At 48.7% G+C, this 23,278-nt stretch overlaps 1 protein-coding gene across 7 annotated transcripts in view; it reads right to left on the bottom strand.

Annotated features, from left to right (window-relative positions):
* LOC309631048 (uncharacterized protein) overlaps nucleotides 1–23,278 on the bottom strand; it is a 72,634-nt gene that overhangs the window by 36,019 nt on the left and 13,337 nt on the right. For 3 of the 7 annotated variants that reach the window (XR_014246038.1, XR_014246039.1, XR_014246041.1), the window contains one exon: nucleotides 9,157–9,278. The exons of 3 other annotated variants lie outside the window; for them this stretch is intronic. The gene's annotated coding sequence lies outside the window, so the exon portion shown is untranslated. Of the gene's footprint in view, nucleotides 1–9,156; nucleotides 9,279–21,449; nucleotides 21,590–23,278 lie in introns of those variants that run through there. One more of the 7 variants, XR_014246043.1, reaches the window with a different exon arrangement.

Here is a 23,278-nt window from a genome sequence, read left to right as displayed (position 1 = left end):
AACCAATAAAGGGATACCCGTTCCTGGTTGTTGAGTGAGTGGAAAAAAACCCCAGAAAAGTCTCTGCAGCTAGCCCACTCAGCCTCTCTTCCCTACCCAATGCTCACCTGCCCACCCATAGGTCCCTCCCAAGCAGCAGGAGCAGAACTAGCACAGCCTCATCATGTTCCTTTGAAACCCCTGGCTGATCCTGTTTTGGTTTGACTTGACTTGAGGCCCATTTCAGTCTCCACAACTGTCTGTAACACAACCATCCTAAGAAAAAGAAAGTGTGCTTCAGGCAGATTTCCTGCTAACACAGTGCTTTTACTGTATATTTGATCATCACAGGTGCATCTCCATTCTACAGATGAGGAAACTGAGGCTTAGGGAGATGGAGTGAAGGACCTGGAGCTTACAGTTTGGACAGAGATCTTCTGACTCCAGTCTGCCAGGTCACCTGACAGCCCTCTGCCTCTCTCCCCACCTGATGTGGGGTCACACAAAGTGCAACCTCCAGAAAGTCATCGCCTTTGGGCTGGAGAGAAAGTCTTTGAAGACAACTGAAAGCTCCCTGCAAAAAAGAAGACAGACATAGCCTTCAAGTTGGAACAAGGCTGGGGTTGCCCTCAGGGTTTCTGGCCAGACGGAGACTTTTAGTGGGGCCCAGCAGTTCCCGGTGGAGGCCAGCTCTGCCCAGGCCAGAGGGCGCTGCTACTGAGCCAGCACGGCCAGCGTGATGAACTCCATACTTCCTCCTGCCCCAGCAACTCAGAGGACGCCAGGTTTTCCAGCAGCACAGGGATGCTCGGGGATGCTCTGAACCAGTGAGGCACCGAGAAGCAGCGAGGCGTTCTTAGTCTCGACCAGACGTGAACAGCACCCAGGCTCTCCTTCTCTTTGTTTTTTCCAGGGCCCATGGTGGTCACAGCTGCCACTTGCTGAGCATTCAGCACAGAGAGGCACTCTAAGTGCCTGCCTGCACCGTCACCCATCTTCCCCACGAGGAGGGAGAGTCCCTAGTTACATGTGTCAACTGGGATTCAATGAGGTGAAGTAACTTGTGTGAAGACCTGGAGCTGTGTCAGTGTGCAGATCCAAATCCAGGTTTTTCTAAAGCCAATATCAACAGCCTCTCCACTGCTTCCATAAACTGTCATGTCCACTTCCCTGCTCATTAAGACTGCACCTCGCCTAGGCCAGGACATTTGTTTTTAATTCTATTTCTTTATTTGTAATAGGTCATATATTGAAAAAGCCCAAAACTCATATGTTACAAAAGAACATACCATGAAAAGTCTTCCCCCACTCTTGATCCCCAAACATGTAGTTACTCTTCCCAGAAGCAACTACTGTTACCTGCTTTCTGTATCTCCTTCCATGGATACATTGTGCAAAAGAAGTAATGTATAAATATTCTTTCCCCCACCCTTTTAAAACAAATGATCGTATATTAAACACATTGTTCTGTGCTTGTATTTTTTTTTTTACTAAACAATGTGTTCCTGTAATTATTCCATATCCATACATAAAGTGTTCTCCACTTCTCTTTTTTTTTTTTTTTAAGAATCAATTTTATTTATTTATTTTTGGTTGCATTGGGTCTTCATTGCAGTGTGCGGGTTTCTCATTGCAGTGGCTTCTCTTGTTGCGGAGCACGGGCTCTAGGCACGCGGGCTTCAGTAGTGGCACACGGGCTTAGTTGCTCTGCGGCATGTGGGATCTTCCTAGAACAGGGATAGAACCCGTGTTCCCTGCATTGGCAGGTGGATTCTTAACCACTGTGCCACCAGGGAAGTACCTCTCCACTTCTCTTGATGATTGCAGGGTGTTCCATTGTCTACAAATCCATTTAACCAGTCCCCTATGATGGACACTAGGTCGTTTCCAACCCTTTGCTATGAAAAAGGATGTTACAGTGAGCAACTCTGTATACAAGGTCATTGTGCTCATGTGCAAGGACATCTGTAGGATAAATTCCTAGACATGAAATTGCTGAGTGGCAGGCTCTGGAATTAAACATTCCCAATGGGAAGCAGAACAGAATGGTGAGGAATAGACTGCTATCTTTCAGCCTGGCTCTGTCACTAACCAGCTGGGTGACCTCCAGCAAGCTATATGACCTCACTAATCCTTGGTTCCCTAGTCTGTTAAAATATTTGCTTCCTTGTAGGGTAGCTATGAGGGGTCAAGTAAAAGGTAATGTATATAAAGTGCCAGGCACAAAGCCTGGCTCACGGGGGTAAGGAGGCGATGGAGCAATGATCATCCCTGCCCCCCTCCCGCCCCATTCCCCGTCCGGGGAAAGAGCTTCTCCCATCGACTTGTCCTTCTCGCCTTCTCTATCCCCCTCCTGTATCAACCTGTGGTGCTCCCAGTGCCTCCTGGCACCATCTGCCTGGTACCACAGTTCTTTGTGTAGTTCAATATGTCTCTTGCCCATCAGATAATAAGTTCCTAGAGGACCAAGACCCTCTTACTCTTTCTGAAACACCCTCACCACCTGTCAGAGGTCCTGGCACACAGTAGAAGCTTGGTAAAAGTCTACTGAACTGAAATCAGCTCTGGAAATTACTCCTCACGGTGCAGCCTACTGGATTCTTGGTACTTTAGCAAAGACAGGTGTCACCTCCAGCCGTCAGGCTGAAGAGGCCACCAGCCTCCCTGTGCCGCTCTCTGAGGTTTGGTAATCAGGAAAGGTTTTCCAAAGGTGCCATATTTAAAATCCCCGCTTCTGCGCCCCACCCCATCTCCCACGCCACCCCCACACCCAGAGCTCGGTGTAAAGCATTCAGATATTCCACCCCTGGGAAGGGGGTGGAGGATCCTCCCTGGCCCCTGTCCATCCCTTCCCTAGTGTGTCCCAGGTTTGGACCGCACACCACCAGGAAGATCATCGCTAGGGACCGTTGCCCAGAGAGCATAGGGAGGTGGGAGGAAATCATTTCGATTTCTCTCTGGAAGCATAAATGCTTTTTTAATTGCTGTCAAAGGCGGCTCCTTGGGAATGTATTATTGATAGCGATTGAAATGAAAGAGACGGAAAAAAGCAGCAATCTCTCCTTTGCTGGCTCACTGCCCTCCCTCCCCTGCCCTCCCACCTACCTTCTTCCCTGGGGCCTGAGACGGCCCACTCCTCAGAGCTCACAGGCCTCTTTCTCCACACCCCCCATCTCTCTCCTCCGCACCTGCCTCCTCCTTTCCTTTTCCCCAGCGTTCCTGACTTTCTGTCTGTCCCTCTGCCTGCCTTGCAGTACCTCTGTCACTCTCACCCTCTGCCTCTTCCCTTAGCCTGTCTCCAGGTTCTCCGACCTCACGTCTTGCTTCTCCTCACCCTGCTGTAGATCCCCAGCCCACCTAAGTTCCTGCCATTCAACCATTGCTTTATTCTCTCTCCTCCCTTCCTTTCCCATTCCAGCTCCTCTAACCACTGCATTCTTACTTTCCCTTAGCCCCTCATTCTCTCCCTTTTCTACCTGGGCTCCTTTTTTGGGGGTCTTGGACCCTTACCAACAAGGAGAAAGGCCAGGCTATCATGTGGTGTTTCCTGACCCCCACACTTAGGATTGGAAAAATTTCATTTCCATCCTCCGATTATACCTAGGCCTCTACCCATTCCCCAGATTCCCAGCCTTTAATCTTTGGTTCATGCCAGTCGGTCCACTGAACTTCTGTCTATCCTGCTGGCTGTGTTTGGGGTCAAAGTTAGCAGTACCCAGGGAAGCTGCTCCTGAGGATGCCAGGTGTAGAAAACCCCCACGCTCCCTGCATCACTCACACGGGTGTCTCTTATCCTGTGCCATCAGCGGCTTCTCCTGCAGTAGGTCTCAGTTGCACCTCTCTATTTTAACTGGAAGATGCCCCGGGTTCCAGTGTGGGCCGGACCCAGTCTCTCCAGCAAGGGTCTCCTGTGTCTTTAAGAAAGCAGGAGCCTGGGGCTCCTCTGGTGGCGCAGTGGTTAAGAATCCACCTGCCAAAAAATAAAAATAAAAAAAAAAAAAAAAAGAATCCACCTGCCAATGCAGGGGGACACAGGTTCGAGCCCTGCTCCCAGAAGATCCCACGTGCCACAACTACTGAGCCCATGTGCCACAACTACTGAGCCTGTGCTCTAGAGCCCATGCTCCTCAACGAGAAGCCACCGCAATGAGAAGCCCGCGCGCCGCAACGAAGCTCTCCGCAACTAGAGAAAGCCTGCGCACAGCAACAAAGACCCAATGCAGCCAAAAATAAATAATTTTAAAAAAGGAAAAAAAAAGAAAGCAGGAGCCTGCAGGCACCACCAGCTCCTCCCCTCCCCCTTCCCAGGCTAGGGGGAGGGGAGCAAAGATGGATATTCCCGCAGTGCCCCCTTCAGAGGAGCTCATAAATAATGGCTGATCTTCCCTCGGGGGACAGGAACCGTTCTGCTCTTGTGGAGCCTGGGGAAAGGGTGACAAGGCTAATTTATCTATCTCCTCCTGTGCTCACACACCAGTGAGAGAACAAGCCACTTTCCCCTCTTTCCCTGCCCGGTTCTCCCTCCCAGAATCTGTGAGAAAAAGGGAATGTGATGAGGAAGAGAAAAGCGCCAGTCTCCTGCTTCCCTGAGGCTTTGGATATGCCCACCCTTCACCTCCGCCCCAAACTGATTCCAGAGCAGCCGACACACCCACCCTCGCTCCAGATCCCCACACTCACCTTCCACCCCACAGAGCCAGCGGCCATGGTCAGAGCCTACCCCACACCCCAAGGGGCCAGAGCACTTGCTGTGAAAGCAAACCTAGTTGCATATGATGTTCACGTGGTTTTAGGTTTTAGACCAAAATGCAGTGGATTCTCCAAACCCCTCTGACAGTCTTCCAGTTCCTTCTTCTCCTCCCATGTGCCTCAGCACCCCCTTCTCTCCCCACAGAACTCTCCCACATTGGGCTCTCCACAACCCACAAGTTCAGCCAGCTCACAGTTGGCTTCAGCTCAGCTGGTCTGCCCCGACTCATTTCCACATCAGTGCTGCCAGGTCATTGTCTCCACCTGCCTGTTACGTCCATGGCCTCCACAGGGAGGGGTTTGAAGCCATGGAAGAAGATTTCTGAGGCTGCACTCTTTCACTATACTATATCTTAATCCTACCCTCATTCGGGACAGGCCATCCTGAAGGGCACACCACCACCATCATTACCACCCTACCCCCACCCAAGGCCAAAGGCAGACTGGCTGGGACCCTAGGCCCGTTAAGTACTGCCTTGGGGTTAAGGTAATGTCAGGTCTGGCTCCTAATGAAGATGTGGGGAAGCAGGCAGGGGTCTGGAGAAGCACACTGTCTCTGTGCTAGTCATCACTGCAGCAGATAATCAATTAGCAAGGGCTTTCAGCAGGTCGCCAGACCCCAGACCCAGGCCATCCCAACCTATCCCTATCCCAGGCGACCTCTGTTGTTCCCCCTGCGCTCCTTCCACCAAGCTAGCACGCTTCACCACAGTCGGGACTGCTGAGACTTACTGTCATTCCCAGCAACTGACTGATCTCTATCTCTCCAGCTCTCTTTCTCATCTCTTTCCCTGCAACTCTTTTCTGCATCTCTTCGTATTTTCTCCCCATTTCTTCCATTTCTTTTCTGCCTCTCCCCTTCTCTCTCTCTCTCCCTCAGACCCCTGCTGCCTCTTCTTTCTCCCTCCTTTCTTCCCTCCTCCCACTCTCCTCCAGGCTTCATTCCCCCCTCTCCTTAGTCCCTCCCCACCTCCCAAACCAGCACCACCTTGCCTCCTGTGACTATATTTAGCTCAGAGGCGGGGGTTTTACAAAGGCGCCTCAGGAGCTGGCGTCTAGTCTTGAAGGGTCTGTCAGTGTTTCCATAAGAGGCTCAGCTGGAATGAGTTTATAAGTGAGCTGTTTCCTTTCCTTACCAGCACCAAGTCCTGGGCTGAGTGAGGGCGGGGAGGAGGCCTCCAAGTACGTTGAAGCGTTCTCCCCAGAGGTGGGTAAGCTCTTCAGGAGAGAAAGAAACTGCAGGTTAATTTGGAGGGCAGTGACCAGGTGCCCAGGTGACCAGGCAAATTAGGACTCTGCCAGTCCGCCTGCCAATGCAGGAGACACAGGTTCGAGCCCTGGTCTGAGAAGATCCCACATGCCCCGGAGCAACTAAGCCCATGAGCCACAACTACTGAGCCTGCGTGCCACAACTACTGAAGCCCATGTGCCTAGAGCCCGTGCTCCGCAACAAGAGAAGCCACCGCAATGAGAAGCCCATGCACCGCAACGAAGAGTAGCCCCCGCCCTCCGCAACTAGAGAAAGCCCGCGTGCAGCAACGAAGACCCAGTGCAGCCAAAAATAAATAAATAAAGTAATTTTAAAAAAAATTTAAGACTCTGCCATAGGTTAGGACTTTCAGGAGCCTAAGGATAGGGCCCATCCTAACCACAGAGCAAGCAGTAATGTGACCTGAGGGGAAGTGGCTCAAATGTCAACTACTGGTGTGTGCCCAGACCTTACTGTGCATAAACATCCATCCATTCATTTCCTCCTGAGGTTTGGGGGATGGCTTTGAGTAAGAGGTAGGGCCAGCATTATAATGCCCCTTTTACAGATGTGGAAATCAAGATCCAGAGGGAGAAGTAATCTGCCCAAGGTCACAGCTAATTATTTCATGCATTCACTCACTCCATCAGATATTTAGTGAGCACCTACTACCTACAGATGTCGTGTTATATACTGGGCATACTCAGTGACAGCTAGAACTGGAACCCAGGGTCGGGATGCACAGGCCCATGAGTTTTCTATGATGAAACCACAATGCAGCCTTCAGGACAGAGTTATTGGTTCAACTGGTTAAGTGGTGGTTGAGCCTGAGCAGTAAGCAAAGGCACAGCCCTATATGGAACATCGCCAACCCTTTGGCCTTTCCCCTCCCTGGCTTGAGCGGGCCCCACTGCAGAGTTTCTCTGACAGGTGGGCAAAGAACAAGAGGAAAGAAAGCCTGAGCCAGCAGAATTCTTGGCTCCTTGGGCCTTTGTAGGTACTTTACCTTTCTAAGCCCAACCACAAATGCCATACTGACCACCCCACGGGAGGCCGGGTGGGAAGAAATCCTGACTCAGTTCAGAGCAGGGCTTCAGCAAATGAGAAGAGGCGTGGGGCAGGGGGGATTCCATTTCATCTATTCCTCCATCTTTCTGCGACAGAGCAAGTTACTTCCCAGCTTCTCTCTCAGTGCCACACCTATTTCTTCCTCCTTGGCTGGGAACGTCGTTGTCGTTTATAACGTGAGATCTTGTGGATGGGTTAAAGGACTGGGGAGCCGGGAGAGTTGTTCAGGACTTGTAAGAAGGACCATGCGGTGCATTGCCTGAGAGGATGTGCAGTTTCCCTAAGTCTCATCCATCCATTCATCCACTCAACCTAATTTACCGGACACCTAACAGACAAAAGCTGACGTCCATTTTTCCTCTTTCTCTGGCTTCTTTCTCTTCACGAGATCTGCGGGTAGGAAGCGGGAGACTTTTTAGAGGTCATTTCTTCAGCAGATAGACTGATTTCCCCAGGTAGCTCACACCTATAGTGAATAAGCTTTGCTGCCCAGAAGCTTTTATTATGTTGAACCTGAAGGCCTCCAGCACCATCTAAGCTGTGTTCACTGCCTCCCTGACTCTTCCATTTCTCCTCTTTGCTGCCCTGGTTTTCATTTGTTTCCTCATTCTCATGGCTCCGGGACAGAGCTGTGGACTTCAAGTCAGAAAACCTCATTTTGAATTCCAGCTCTGTCACTCACAGTGGAATGACCATAGCCTTCAATTCTTTGAGCCTCAGTTTCTTCCTCTGTAAAAATGAGTATAATAATACCCAGTTGCTGTGAGGATCAAATGAGATAATGAATGGGAAGCAGGTTTGTAAACTGTAAACTGCCATACTCGTGTGAACGCTTATCATTAATTTCCCCTGTTTGTCGGACACCACAGAGAGAGGAGCTGGGAAAGCAGCAGAACTCCAGGTCAATGCATCTGAATTGGAACTCTGCCCTCTGGCTCTCCTGGCGACCCTGGGAAAGTGGCATAACCTCTGAGCCTCGGTTTCCCCAACAGGAAAGGAGGAGTCATTAGACCCATTTGTGTCCCTAGCTGAGAAGGTGAGTTGCTCATAAACAGTGTTACTCAGTCTATTTCAGAGACACTTCTGAGCTCACAACTGTCAATTACAGTTTATTGAGCACACAGATGCAGTCTCCTGGGCTAGATAAACAGATCTTTCAAAGGTCTAGGCCTTGCCCAGGAACAGCAGCCAAACTGGCCCAGCCCTGCCAAGGAGCACAGCAAGGTACCTTCTCACCACACATGTGCCTCTGCTCCTGGATGAACTGACCTGAGCAGACATGACAACTGGGTCTCTCCCCTGGCACAGGCCACCAAAGCCAGTGAGACCCTAAATGGTCAGAAAGAAGCAAGGGTTTCCTCATCATATCTGGGTCCTCTCTGCTGTGGAGAGCTACTGACCTCTCCTTCTCCATGTCCTTTCCACTTCTGCTGTCCTCCTGGAGGTGTCTCAAGGTGACATTGTGGCAGTAACCTCCTAACTGGTCCTCACAGCTTTGGCCTCGCTTTTCTCCCATCCATCCCACTCACTGCTGTCGAATTAATCTTCCTAAAATACTCCTGTAGCCTCTTGGTTTCCTGCTTGGCACCATGATCCCCATTGCCTAAAGGATAAAGTTCAAGCTGGATGAGGTCTGACATCGAGGGAAAAACAACTTCAGAACCAAGAGAATCCTGGCTCTGCCCTTGACGAGAAGGTTACTGCAAACTCTCTGAGTGTCAGTTTCCTCAACTGCCAAATGAGGCCAATAGTACTGATATTCTACTACTGTGATTCAACTTTAAAATATATATAAGGTACTGTGCCTAGCCCATAGAAGTCACTCTGTATGCATTAGCCCCCTTCTGCTTTCCTCGCTATTACTTCCCTCCACACCCCTCCACGAGACGCAGAGTGCACCTAACTGCACCCGCACCCTGGGAATTCTGGGACACAACCAATACACCATGTTTACAAGGGCCAGGAGAGGGGCACTGAGAAGAAGGTAAAGGGCTTTGGGATAATGAGCAGGCTTCTGGCACATCAGGTTTAAGGCTTCAAACGAAAAGGGAAGATAAAGTCTGTTCCAAGTACTGTGAGCATGGGGAGTTCCGGAAAGGCAAGAAACTCACCTGAGATGAGAACTCCTGTGCTTGATGTAGAAGAAAGGCTTTTTTAGGTAACTGAGCACATCACTTAAATGGCCTTGGCTCAGCCCTTGGGGAACCTGGTCCATGTTCTTTCAAAGAAGAAACTAAAACCAAAAACCAAAACAAATGAACAACAACAAAAAAAAAAAAACAGGCAATATTAGCTGCAGAGTTCCTGCTCCAGCAGCCAAGAGCCCTGAGGAGCCCGTGGACATGGGGCCAGTGGGCGCAGCAACATCAAGATGACTTCATTTACTGAGTTATCAAAAACCACGTCTGCCAAGAAGGAGTATGAGTCACCAGGACCCACAGGAAGGAGGGCCAGGGGTGGGGTGGGGTAGGCAGCATGACATGGTAAGAAAAGCAAGTATTTTGAGGACACACAGGTTCAGATATTGACAGAGCTTTGGGGCCTTAAATTCTCTGCGTCTCAGCTTCCTTATCTTTAAAAACCCGGGATAACCTAAATGCCAATTGCACAGCATTGTTTTAGGGATTAAATGAATTAATCTGTGCAAAAGCCTTTAGCAATAAATGTTACTTATTTTGACAGCTGAGTTCTTAATTTTGCCCAAAGTTAGAGAAAGAAGGGTCACATTCTCTCCTCGTCTTCCACTGCCCCTGACAAGAATCCTTGGCTTCAATTAGATGGACCTCAACTCTGATATTCTTCAGAGGGATGCCTCCCCGAAGTTTGGGCCTCCCTGAGTTCCAGCCACTCCCTGGAAGGTCAGACCCACTTGGTCCAGATCCTTCAAAACTTCAAGACCTGCATCAATCCAGACAGACTTTCCCTGACAATCCCAGTGCCAGGCATCTTGCCATCCTCGGAACACCCACAGCACTTCCCTTCTGATTCAAGCAACAACAAATCACAGACCATTCTGGGACATTCTTGTGTCATTCACATCTCATTTTATTATGCTGTTGGGTAATTTTCATGGGTGTAAGTTTTTACAGCCAGATACACCATAGCCTTTTCATAACTCTTCCTGCAGCTACAACAAAACTAGTCACATACTTGATGCTAAAGCTATTTTGAATGAGTGAAGGAGCTGAGCTTAGTTAGAGCATTAGGCTAACGAGATCAGGGCTTAGGGTCCAGGCTATAGATGGTTCTCAGAGTCCAGGCCACCCAGGCTGTTCTGTGCTGCTGGTCAGTCAAGGATGGGACAAGTGAGCATGAATGAACCTTCCACCACCTCCCACCACCACAGCCAGAACAAAGGCACCTGCCCTGCAGAGGGGGCGCAGAGCCTTTTGCTCCTTCACCTTACTGCTTTCTGTGATACTGATCTAGTTCAAAGTGACTGGGACCTTGTAGGAGAGGAAACGACTAGATGGAACCAGATTGAGACAGCGATGCAGATGCTGCTACACAGACTAGGGCTGGAGAAAAACTCAGGCAGGCTAGGACTAGAGTCCAAAAGAACAAGTGTCTCTGTGCTAATGTGAAAGTAGATGGTGCTGGGTATCTAATCAGCCTGATAGGGCACAGCAGCAGGTAATGCAGGGGGCAGCCAATTATTTGGAGTCCACGAGGGTGGTGGCCACTGGGAGAGCAGTTGAAATACAGAAGGACCCCAGCCAAGGTAGCATCCAGGCTTGGGGAGGCACCTGTGGACTGGGCCACAATCAAGCTGAAGACAGAAAGGCACTGGTTCCCTGTCTGATTGGAAAGGGCTCCCAGCGGGGACACAGGAGCCTGGTGGGTGTGGCTGACTCATTAGTCCTAGGTTGGAACATTCTTCAGCTTCCCTCCCTCAGGCATTTCTAGCTAGGATATTCTTCCTTTCATCTCAGCACAGGCCAGAGGGGAAGAATATTGTGGAGATAATTAATACAAGTCCTGCTTCTCTCAACGGTAATTCAAAAACTGGATATGGCCAGAAGCCAAGATAGGTACAGGAACCAGGGAAGACAGAGGGAAGGAACAAACAAAAGGAGTGACTGACAAATCTGTCTGCAATACACCAAAGAGTCCTGTTAGTCTAATGCATTAAAACAATATCTCGTATGTAGAGAAATCCCCTAATAGGGTGACCTGTCCAAAATGTGACCTTTAGATGTGATAATGCATACCTGCAAAATTTCAGGTCCCTTTGCTCTTGTGGGTAAAACCACCCCCAGATGATTCCCTGAATGGTGGGGTCTTGGATAGAAAAGGATAGAAGCAAGACCTCCAGGTTTTGTGGAGTTCTGAGGCAAACAATACAGTTATTTCAGTATCAGGGGTCAGAAGGTGCAGGGTGGACAACATCTCAAGAGGCTGTACAATTGCCCATTGACAGACTGCTACTCCCTCACCCAGTCTTCGTGACCTACCATCCTTAGGGCTGTTCCTGGAAGTCAGTGCAGCTGGGGTCACCCCAAACTGAGGACTTTGCTTCTGAGTCCCTCCATGGCCTCACCTGCCCCATCAGGACAGTAGTGTCTGGAGGCTTGCCCCTTCCTCCGTTATCTGTACACTCTAACATGCTTATCCTGATGAAGTCAGGTTAAACCAAACTCCAGGGACAGCCTGGAAGGGGAAAGGAAGTAAGAAAATGTCAGTGTATAGCAGGAGATGTAGGAGGAAGAAGAATTCACTCCTGTTCCCTGAGGCTAGTGGGAAAAGGCAACTTTTTTTTTTTTTTTTTTTAATGAATATGGGCCTCAGGTCCAATATTAGTCCGGATTTTTTCCATTGCAATGAAAAGAACCCAACTATACCTGGCCTGAGCAAAATCCATGAGTATATCAGGCCTGCCTGCATACAGAGATCTCATGACATGGTCAGGACTGGTTTCTTTCCCATTTGCAGCTGGACTTTCTACATTGGCTCCACTCTCCTGGAAGCATTGACAAGATGGCCCCACAACTCCAGGTGTTAATCCTACTAGCTTCGATTCTACCTGAAGGGATTTCGACCAAAGTCCCAGAATTGAGTCTCATTGCCAGGTTTGGAGTCAGGAGTGGGGTCAACTGTTCCCAAACTGCAAGATTTTAGCATGAGGAAGCAGTGATTTTTCAAAGAAAAATCAAAGTGCTGTTACCAGAAGCAGACAAACGTACAAATGACCACTACTGACCCTATCTTTAATCAGTGGGTCAAGTTTCCTTAATATGAAGACATCCAATTTAACTACTAAAGTACGTTTCAGGGTTAGGCGAAGCATTTAAACAAATGGATGCTATGAGGAACTTCTGACAAACTCCTGGTCCCTCAAGAGCCAGAGTCAGTCTTATCGACCTTTGTTTCTTCGGTCTTAAAACAGAGGTCAGTGCATTTGACTTGAATACCTCCAAGGTATTTTTAAAAAACTGTGAGTTCAAGAAAAATGAAGAATGTTTAGCAAAAATTTCATCTCTCCTGGGTGTCCAGTAGAGGCAGAAACCACTTGTAAAATTCTGGTTTTCGTAATTCAGGGGATGCAATGACTTCAGATTGAGAGAGCTGTGATGAAAGCCGAGATAATTCAGAGCCCAGACAGAGGAGGTTTTGCTTCCTGTGTGACAGGAGAAGGTAAGAGAAATATACCTGGCCGTGGACTGGGATGGAAGGAATGGGAATCCAGGAAAGGGAACTGGAAATGCGGCTGTGATAGCTGGTGTGTAAGGAAGCCCCTGCCAACCCGTCCTAGAGGGCAGAGACTGCATCAGTTACCTCATTGGGGTTGAGTTTATACACCAAGATGCCAGACCCAGTAATATACTATTTTGTGAACTCTAAACTTCTGACTAAATGTTAAGAGAGGGCAAGTAAAGGCAGAGGGATAGGGATGGAGGAAAGTCAGAAGTCCAGGAGCCATGGGCCCCAGGCTTTGGAAGAGAAAATATGGGCTTTGGAGTAAGGAAACTTGGTTTGAAAACTAGTACTGCTACATACCAACTGTGTGACCTTGGATAAGTTACTGAACCTCTCTGACCTTCACTTTCCCCTTCAATAAAATGAGGATAATGAGTTTTCATAAACTCAAATACAGTAGCCTAACTAAAACGTTTATCACCTTGGAAATTCAGAAGTGTCTGATCAGTGGTGGGTATAGACCCCACCCAAGACTTCCCATTTCAAAGGTTTTTGAGCATTTCAACATTGTTCTGCCACAGGCAGCCTCAGAAACAGATGAGGGAGAAGAGGGTGAGTTCTCAAAGGGAGAACCATTGACCCTACTCTTCACCTCCTCACTTAATATCTGTGGCTTGCAAGGAGGTCAGAGACCTATATCCCTGTTCCTAGGCCTGGCAAAACCAATATTAGCCCAGACCAGGCAGATGGCATGTTGCTCCTTCTTAAAGACCTCCAGGTGGCAGACTTCTCGGCCTGCCTGCCTCTGGAATCTGTTAGTTAGGATGCTCTTGTGACTAACTCCAAACCCTCCAGCACCAACCAAAGTTTATATTCATTCAAGTATTCATTCAGTGTTGATTCATTTTTTGCTATAATAAACTACTGGGCACCTGTTGTGCCAGGCACCATGCCAGCTGCTGGAAATACAAAATGAATAAGATGCTTTGCCCTCAAGGAGCCTGGAGTCTAGTGGGAAGGAGACACAGCAATAGACCATCATCATAGTACACAGTAAGTGCCTCAACAGAGGTCACCTCTGCACACTTTGGAAGCCCCGAGGGGCACCTAACCTGGGTTTGGGAGAGAGAACTCAGGGAAGGCATCTCAGAGGAGGTGACACTTGAGCTGAGTCTTAAGAGACTGCTGAGCAAGCAGATCTGAGCAACAGTTACTTTGAGAACTATTTCTCAGCCTTTATCACACAAGAAGCCTAACAATTGGTTACTGTCAGGCTGATTATCTCATGGAGATGATATCACGCTGAAGGCACTGGGGTAATTACCAAGCAGAAGTTACAGCCCAATGCCTGTGATTCCAGGGTGATGACAACTTGGGCACCATGGACTCTTATGGTGAATGATGCCCTAAGGTCCTAGAAGCAGGTGGTCCCGTTGGAAAGCACCACAGGGCTTGCTGCAGCCTCCATGTTCAATGGAAGGTGCAGGAATGGAGGCCTGGTCCTCACAGAGATTGGGCGTGGTGGCCCACTGGGGAAGGGTGTGGAATCATTTTCTCTTCACGAAGAATCAGCTAGATGGGATGGTGATAAGGACCATCCGGCCTGGAATGTGGAAGGGAAGAACCAGACGACCTCTGGAGGCTCCTCTGATAAGAAGTTTCAGAATTTGGCTCTTTATTTCTAACTTATCCCAAGGATCTTGCCTCAAAGTGCTGCCATTGGTCTTTCCCTCAGACTAATTAGCCAGGTTTCACACCACCACAGGCAAGGCAGCCATGCAGCCCACTCCCATGCTTCCGTGCCGCAGGTGTGGGGAGCCCACAGAGGCCTGCAGAAGTTGAGCACTTTGCAAAAGGCCACTCAGGGAACCAAAAATAGAACATTGTCTGTGGCCACTCCAATCGGTCAGGTAAGCCACACCCTTCCACACAATGCAAAGAAAAATAGCTTTTCCTGCCTACACACTTTCTCTCCACCCCCAACCACCAAATCCCAGAAGAAACTAAGCAGATAAATGAAGCCAGCCTAGAGCCACCGGCTGAAGCAGCCCCTATGCGCGCCTGTCCTTGGCTCTGGTGGACGCACTCTCTCCGGCACCCTCACTTTCAGCTCCAGCAGATGAGGGTGCCTCTAAGGCAGAACTGCAGACCCCAAATGTCAGCGTGGCACAGGGTGCTGGGGACACTCAGCAAGTCTTAAAATGCCCCCTATCTCAGTTATCGTCCTCTTTCTGTTTCTGGTGTGTGCCTGTCAGGATCTGAACAAGAAGGATTCAGATTAGACCTTCCGAAGAATTTACTTATTTCTAATAGATAAAAGAGGAATGTGTAATAACCCAAGGAGGCAGCAGAGTTTCCTTCTCAGGGGGATTTTGAGGAAGAGGGCGCTCTACCTGGTGAGCCTTACAAGGGTCTGTTTGGAGGCAGGGGTGTGGACTAAGCACTTCCCAAGAGCACAGGGCGTGGCTCCTCCGGAGGTCAGGCTGAGACCCCAAGGGCTCCGGGGCAGAGCGGGGCAGACAGTCGTTGGGGAGGGACACCACCCCAGCCCTCAGGACCCTCCCTTCACCTGGGGCTGCCCTCCATCTGCCTACTCTCCCTCTCCCCAACCCTCCCCACGCCCAGGTCAAATACAGGGAGTAGGTGTCCTTTTCACAGAAATGTTCACCATCCTCAGTCCCTGCTTTCTGGAGGCTGTTAAACTGAGATGGAGGGACTTCCCTGGTGGTCCAATGGTTAAGAGTCCGCCTTCCCATGCAGGGGACGCGGATTGGATCCCTGGTCGGGGAACTAAGATCCCACATGCCGCGGGGCAACTGAGCCTGCGAGCCACAGCTACTGAGCTCGCACACCTCAACGAGAGAGAAAACCCACACGCCACAACTAGAGAGAAGCCCGCGCACCGCAACGAAGACCCGACGCAGCCAAAAAAAATAAAATAAAGAAAATAAATAAATAAATATTAAAAAAAAAAAAAAAACAGAGATGGACAAGCAGACTAGCCAGACATTTAAAACCTCTCTTTCCTCCCTGCCCTGGCCACTCTGGGTTGGTCTGGACACTGTACTCATATGTCCATTGTTTCTTTTAAGTAGCACAGAAGGGTGAGGGCACAGCAGGCTTGGTCAGAATGTCTAGAGCTGGTCCCACCTCTGTGACTTACTGGTTAGCAGCTCTCTCTGAGCTTCATTTCCCATGAAATGAGCATAATGCCACCTACGTCTTAGGACCACCAGAGTGAAAGGAGATAAGGCAAGTGAGGTGGCTTGCCCATTGTCTGGCACATAAATATTAGTTGGATGAATGACTGAAAGGTAAGTGTCCAACCTAAGCATTTGCCCAGGCCCCAGTGGGAACACTTCAGTTCACTCTGCGTTTAGAAGGGGTCATGAAGATAGGGCCTAAGGAGCTGCCTAAATAAGGGGAGAGACTGAAGGGCCCTAGATCCTGGAGTAAAAAGCCTGAGCCTCCTCTGCAGAGCAAATTCCACCCTGGGTTTCTGTGAGAGTCAACCTCCTGTGGTCTATCCCAGGTGAAAACATGAAGGAAGGAGGATTTCTGGAATCCAGGATCCAGTGTCAGCTTGAGAACAAACCAGGGGGGCTAGAATTCATTTCCTGGGATGGAGGCAGAACTACTGCTGCCTCCCCTTTGCTGCAGCCTTTCCCAGCCAGGGCTGCTCTCCCCAGGTCTCCCTGGTACCACCCAAGCCTAGAAAGCCTGAAGCCTGAAGAACTGGCCCGAGGTGTGCAGGGTGAGAAAGCCTGTCAACTCAAGGTAGGGGACAAGAGCCTAGGTCAGCAGGCAGAGGACCTCATTACAGTCCTGCCACATGAATTGTGTGATCTCATGCAATCCTGTCTGAGCCTCGGTTCCCCAACTGGAAAATGAGAATAAGAGCTCACACCCTATTCTCCCTACCATATAGGACTACTGCAAAGATCCAATTATTCTATGCAGAAAAAGGGCTTTGTAAACTGCAAGTACTGTGCAAACACGGAAGAGCTATTAAAGGCTCTGGAACAGAGGACATGTGAGATGGGACAGATTGTAAATTCTTCCTGTCTGGCAGGGGGACCAGAAAGAATCCTTCCAATTGGTTTTTCTTTGCTCTTCATTTGAAACTTAATGAGCACTTAAGGCATTGCCGACACTCTAAGTTTAAAAATTAGGGACTTCCCTGGTGGCACAGTGGTTAAGAATCCACCTGCCAATGAAGGGGACATGGGTTCGAGCCCTGGTTGGGGAAGATCCCACATGCCTCGGAGCAACTAAGCCCATGCGTCACAACTACTGAGCCCGCGTGTCACAACTACTGAAGCCCATGTGCCTAGAGCCCGTGCTCCGCAACAAGAGAAGCCACCGCAATGAGAAGCCCGCGCACCGCAACGAAGAGTAGCCCCCGCTCACCACAACTAGAGAAAGCCCGCGCGCAGCAACAAAGACCCAACGCAGCCATAAATAAATAAATAAATAAACAAATTTATTTTAAAAAATTAAATTTAAAAGTCATCACTTGTTCCCTTCTTTCCACGCTCACTTCCTCAGCTCTATTGAGCACAACCATTAACCAAAAACTATTTTTAACTGTCACTAATTTGATGTAGACTGAAACAAATGAAAGACAAATATTTTGTTAGAAAAACAGATTATGAACCAAACTTGAGTTTAAAAAAAACAAAAAAACCTAGTTAATGAGTTCAAAATGAAATTAAAACCAAGCCACTGCAGCTTCCAAAACAACTGAACCAGAATGAAATTGGAACAGCAAAATATGCTCCCAAGTAAATCAAACTGATTCTACATATCATCAAAGGCCCTGGATCCAAAAAGCGCTTCTGGCCCTCACGTCTGCTGGTCCACGCTTTCCCACGTCAGATTCTGCACTCCTTCATTTAACAGGATGCCCCAGATGTCCCAGATGTGCTAAGTCACCAAGGAGGCAAAGATAAGGAAGAGACAATCCCTTCCCTCCAGGAGCCTATGGCCCAACACACAGGTTTTTCCTATTCAAACATGCTCCCACTGCCCATCTCAACTGCCTCCCCACTCTAAACCCTCTTCTGCCTGAGATCACAGAGCAAGATGGAACTCTCGGCACCTCCACAAAGCCTCATTATTGCCAGAATCAGAGCATGAAACCAGCCATAAAACAAAACACCAAAAACCCAACAAATAAAAGTTGAGCCCCAAAGGCCTCTGTGGTGAGATGATCCTGAGACCAGCCCTTCCCAGCCAGCAGAGAAAGCATCCTTTGATTTAATTCTGCATCATGCCCTTGCAGCTCAGACATGCTTTCTAACGATCTCAGTAAAGATTGTCCCATCCAGTCCTCTCCAAAGGAATCCCAGAAAGTGGAAAAAAATGGAATTGTTGCTTGTCTAGGGTAGACGACCACCCACACTCAGCAAGGGGGTGAGCTGGAAGCCAGGCCTCCTGTGGAGGGCCCAGCAAGGTTCCTGCAGTGGAAAAATAGCCCTGGCTTGCTGCTGCTACTGCTGCTGAGACAGCTGCTGTGATTTGCTTCTCTTTCATACTAACAGCCAGAGCTATCCATCCTTTTATCGTCCTTGGGCCCTCCCAGTTGAAATCACTATTGCCTTCCAGGATAGAGTCCTCCCTATCTGGTTCCTGGAACAAACCTCACCACAGACTTGAGAGTTAGCTGTCTGAGTGCAGATGAGCTTGTCTTGGCTATCTGTGTTCTTATCTAGTTGCAGCCTTCTTTTATCTCCTGTCATCTTGGCCCAGGCTAATTCTGTGGACTTCTGTCTTGATCTCTCTGCCTAGCACTCTGACCCCCAGTTGCTAGCAGGTACTCTTCTCCCCCAACCGTTGAGACCAGCCTGCGGCCAAATTAATTTCCTAAGTTCTGTCTTCCAGTTTCCTCCCCCATCAGTAGTCTTGTCCTGGGTTATGTATAAGGACAAACAAAGGGCATGGAGGCAGATGTTGCTTGGATAAATGCCTCTGTCTATCCTGCCTTCAGCCATCACCAGAATTGTTCTGCAGGGTAGTGGGAGGAGAGACACTAGGAAGAATTTCAAAGTCCAGCTGGAGTCCCACCAACTCTAAAAAGCCTTCCCCAAAGGCTCCAGCCCATCTTTAGCTTTCCCTTCACTAGACCTTCACTGGATTTTTCACCTGGATCCAAGTTTGACTTAATCACACACTTTGTTTTGTGATCTGTTTTATGTGTCTCCACAACTGATCAGAAACTTCTAGAAAATATGGACTATGTTAAATATAACTACATTATACAAAATTGCCCAACATTGCACTGGGCGGGGATTATCCCTGCCTGCCACCTAGGTTTCCAAGCTACCAGACACGATGCTGCCACAGCCAGCTTGCTAAACATAGACCTGAAGTAGCCACTCAGGGCTCTGGGCAGTCCATTCCCAGCCCATCTCCCAGCCTCCACTCTCTACACTTTCTGCCTCTGGACCTTCGCTCACAGCTCCACCCCAACCCGACCCCCCACCCACCCCCCGACGCCAAAAAACACGCTAAAGCTTACTCTTCAAGATTTTCCAGGTACCTCCAAATACCATCTCTTTTCTAGAGCCTTCTAATGTTTTTGTCAGAAGTAATCACTCCCTGGAATTTCCAGAGAAGTATTTTCATACTTCATATTTCAACATATACTGTCTAGCACATAGTAAGCACTCAATAAATATGTTTAAAATAACTAAACACCTTCTATTGTGGTTATTTATGCTATGACTATCTCTTTTTCCTCCACTAAACTATAAGCTTTATTATCTCTGTATGCCTCATCTGGGCCCAATAGATGTTAAAACAGTAGACATTCAATATATGTGTACTGAATTGAATAGTAGATATTCAGTAATGAATAAAACGAATGAATAAAATTCACTGAAATGAGTGTATCTAAGTAGCAGGTACCAGCTTAAAAGGTTTCTATATTACATTTCTATAATACTTAGTACAAGTGACCAAAAAACCCAGTTTCGTCTAGATTATACATTCACAATGAGTCATGTAACTAACTCATTGGTAGGAACAGCAAGGGTACAGTAGGATATGAGGTAGAGTTGATTCAAATGCTTCCAGAACTTCCTCTTTAGCTTTCTTCTCTGTCTCTCTCTGCAGGTAAGCTTTATTCTTTCCTGTGGCAGGCTTCTTTCATGTGGCAGGGAATATAGTCCCTCATACTTCCAGAGCTTCACTCCTCAGAGTGTCCACTGCTGGAGAGAATCAAGCCTCATTTTCTTTTTGGCCTTAAACTCAAAAATCTCAGGAAAGAATATAATTGGCTCAGTTTGGGTCAGGTAGAGATGGGGCCTCTAATAAAATGACAGTTCCCATATTAACAATGAGGAGAAAGGCCACCTTAAAGAAGACCTGGGTCTGGGTGTGGGGAGGATATTTGCTGGTCTAGACAGATAAAACAGTAGATATTCACAGTAAGGAGAGGTATAGTCTGCATTCAAGAAAGCTGGCGAGAAATGACACAGGTGATTTGGGGAACTCAAAGTGGGACTCTCAAGAGGCCAGAGGAACACACTCTGTTAAACAGCTAAGGGAGAGACAAGGCTGACTGCATTTTCTTCAAGTAAGAGTCAGCTTGAGGACAGGGTCCACAGTGATGGAAGCCCACTAGACTGACCTGCTCTGGGGAGGCCATGACACCTGGATGAGGAGAGCGGGGCTAGAGCTCAAGAAGTAGAGAACATGCAAAGTCAAGGGCATGGCAGGGATAAGAAGGAAAAGGGTCTAGTCAGAGGCTAGTCAGCCAGCCATACACAGCAGCCCAACCAGGAACTTTCGATGCTAGAGACAGTAACCCCCCTCTTGCCATGGTGGGGGAAGGGGCACAAATCTACTCTCCCACACTTGGCGGTTACTTTTATGTGTAGATTTATCTCTATTGATCTTTATCCATTCTAGATTTCAAGCCCACTGCTAAAAGAAACAAGGCACCAAGGCTTCTGGGTTTCCAGAAAACACAGGCTTCAGGGGCTGGAGATCAGGTAGGTGGCAGCCACCCCACTCCCACATTCTCCCTCCTGTCTACAAGGGGGCTGGAGTCGGGATGGGGTGGGGGGGTTCTTCCCTCATCCCGCAACCCCCCACCGGTGAAGGAGACACTGGGCAGATCTACCTGACACTGGCCCAGGGACCCCAGCCAGCCAGAGGTAGGACAGACTTCAGAGCCCCTTTTGGCAGCACCTGCCCTGCACAGCCTGCCTCCCTGGAACCCAAGGAGTTTGAGGAGAGGATCTAGCCTTTCAAATACTAACCAGGCATCATTTCCCGGCCCCCACATGCCAGGCGGCCAAAGCAGACTCTTCCTTTAATGGGCCCACACATCTGGCCTAAATTGTTACTCCTCCAAGACAAGTTTACGGAACAGTTAGGCAAGGCCTCCAGGCACAGCCACTGCAGACAAGCTTAAAATACACTTTAATACATTTAAAGCACCATTTCAGAGACTGCCTTTCTCATGATAAAGATGCAACTGACACTCACTGAGGACTAAAATGTCAAGTTGTTGCAATCCGGCAGGGAGCCTGACAAACCATTAAATCTGAAGCTCTGTTCTGCTGATTCCTTTCCTTTCATTCCCCTGTCTTCCCCAACAATTGATCTGGGCTCCTGAAACTGACATGCTTCCAAACTCTAACAAGGTACCATCTCTATCCCTGCCATCAGTTCTTCCACTGAAATGCCCTGGGGAGTGGAGTGGGATGGACCAGAGGAGTTGGGAGAGAGGCGGGGAGTGAATGAGAGCACACCTCACCTTTCGTGTCCTCTAAATGCCAAAGAGGAGGAGACTTTCAATCCCTAGGAAAAAAGGACTGCTTGGAAAACAATCCATGATGGCTTTCAAAGAGGGTGACCCTAAACTCCCCTCCACACCCCTGGAACCTTCCATCTGCTGGGCTGGGCTGGAAAGGAGAGGCACAAGGATAGGCAGGGGCTTATTTTGGATTCAGCTCCCAAAATAGATGGCAGTAGGCAATCTCTAGCACCACATTAGGAAACTCTGAGTTCCGAGCCCAGCCCAACCACTCTAAAAAGTTTCTTTACTTTTGTCTCTTTAACTTTCCCTGGCTCAGAAATAGGACATAGATGAGTGATTGAGAAATATTAGAATAGAAAAATAAAGAGAGGAAAGAAAGGACCCCAATGTTAGGACACGGGGAAGGGTGTTAATAGGCAGAGGGAAACCAGTTGTGTCTAATTCACAACTCTGTTTCTCCATGTGCACATGGTTCTTCATCCCAGGGTAGGGAGATCGGATGGCAAAGGAGGACAGGTGTGGTGTGAGGTGTTGAGTTAGCATGGGAGGATCAAAGAGGTCTCTTCCTAAACCCTGAAGTTGTGGCCAGTCACCTCTCAGCATAGTTTACAACTCTAGTTTGTAAACTCATAGTTTACAACACTCTGAGGTGTGTGTTAACCTGCCTTCATTAGCATATGAAGGGGTGTGTGTGTGTGTGTGTGTGTGTGTGTGTGTGTGTGTATGCGCCTGCTGAGGTAGGTGTGGGGATATATCAGTCAATGAAGACATGCAGCGAGAACCAGTTGATGGTGCATGTTTGCACCTGAAAGCCAGAATTTTTCAGGCAAAATCTAGGAGTGGCACTGTTGCACAATGCTGGTGGGTGTGAGGCTGCTGGGTGTGATTAACAGTTTATAGTCTATGTATAAGTGTGCATGGATGTCTGAGTGTGTGCAAACTAAAATGGAAATGTGTGCTGGAACATGATACAAGTGCAGGAGAGTACACAGGCTTTGGAGACAGTCTGACTTGGCCTTGCATCCTTGCTCTGTTATTTACCAGGTGTGTAATCTTGGGCGAGTCACTGATCCTCAATCTCCTCAACTCTGAAATGAAGATAATAAGACCCTTCAAGATTGCCATGATCATTAGAAACCATATATACAAAGCTTTTGGCGCCATAGCCCACACATAGTTGAACTCAAAAGTAGGCAGCTATTGGGACTTCCCTGGTGGTCCAGTGGTTAAGAATCCGCCTTCCAATGCAGGGTATGCGGGTTTGATCCCTGGTCAGGGGAACTGTGGGGAACTAAGATTCCACATGCTGCAGAGCAACTAAGCCCGTGCACCACAACTCCTGAGCCCACGCGCTCTGGGGCCTGCGCGCCACAACTAGAGAAGCCCACCTGCCCCAACGAAGATCCCACGTGCCGCAACTAAGACCTGAAGCAGCCAAATAAATAAATATTAAATTAAAAAAAAAAAAGTAGGCAGCTATTATCATGCACGGTGGATGTGGGTACAGAGGCAAGAGGGAGCAAAATGTGACCTGGGAGTGTGTGTATGAAATCTGGGTGAGGACTGTGTACTAATGTGTGTGTATAAGCAAAGCAGTGTACAGGTGTGTGCATCCAAAGCAATGCCTTCGCCTTCTCCAGTGGGCCCCCTACTCAGACAGGGGCAGGAGGGTGGCAGGGGACGGTCCAAGTTTTCGCAGACACCTTGGGTTTCTGGGTCCTGGGTCTAAGTGAGTAAGAGGTTGAGAGGAGCTGCAGGAAGCCAACCGCCTGCAGAAGCTTCCTTTTTTCCCTCCACCCAGCAACAGTTGAATACCGCCACCCACA

The sequence above is a fragment of the Balaenoptera borealis genome (genome assembly GCF_965194805.1).
Source record: "Balaenoptera borealis genome assembly, chromosome: 1".
In the NCBI taxonomy this organism is placed as follows: Eukaryota; Metazoa; Chordata; class Mammalia; order Artiodactyla; family Balaenopteridae; genus Balaenoptera; species Balaenoptera borealis.
Note: the sequence above shows the minus strand (reverse complement) of the source record. Positions and strands in the feature narration are given on the sequence as shown.